Below are 570 nucleotides of genomic sequence, written 5' to 3' on the forward strand. Positions count from 1 at the left end.
CTCAGGACATTGATCCTTTTCGACGGTGTTACAATTGTTCCGACACTTGTTTAAATACCTCGCTCTTTCTATTCCACGAGGTTAATACGAAGTTGACAATCGCAACGTTCATCGAAGAGAGAAACACTGTTTGATCTTTCGATTAGACATCTGAAATGGTTCTACGAATCTTATCTTCCGTCTGGTTTTCACAGCATTCGTTTGTACACCGAAGAAAGGGAACACTGTTGGGTCTGTCGATTATCCTACAAAAGTTAAACTTCAATTGTACGATCACTGTACCTTCGTTCACCGATCCTTCTCTCAAAGAGGAACACTGTTAGGACAGTCTAGAACGGAAAGGACGGCTGTTGATACCTAGCGCGACGATTCGATGGAACAGCGACGGGTGTCTGTTGATCCCTTTCATACTACTTTTTCTACCTAAGAAAGACGTTGTCTCGTGTTTCTCTGAGGCAGTCGCGAGATTTCCAGCGACGGAGGTTCCCCTTGGAAAAATCGTGACGGAGCACCGGTTGGAAAAATCCGTCGACACCTTTAACCGGAGAACGCCGATGAAAGATTCATCGT

This window comes from Habropoda laboriosa, unplaced genomic scaffold (genome assembly GCF_001263275.1).
Source record: "Habropoda laboriosa isolate 0110345459 unplaced genomic scaffold, ASM126327v1 scaffold78, whole genome shotgun sequence".
Lineage (NCBI taxonomy): Eukaryota > Metazoa > Arthropoda > Insecta > Hymenoptera > Apidae > Habropoda > Habropoda laboriosa.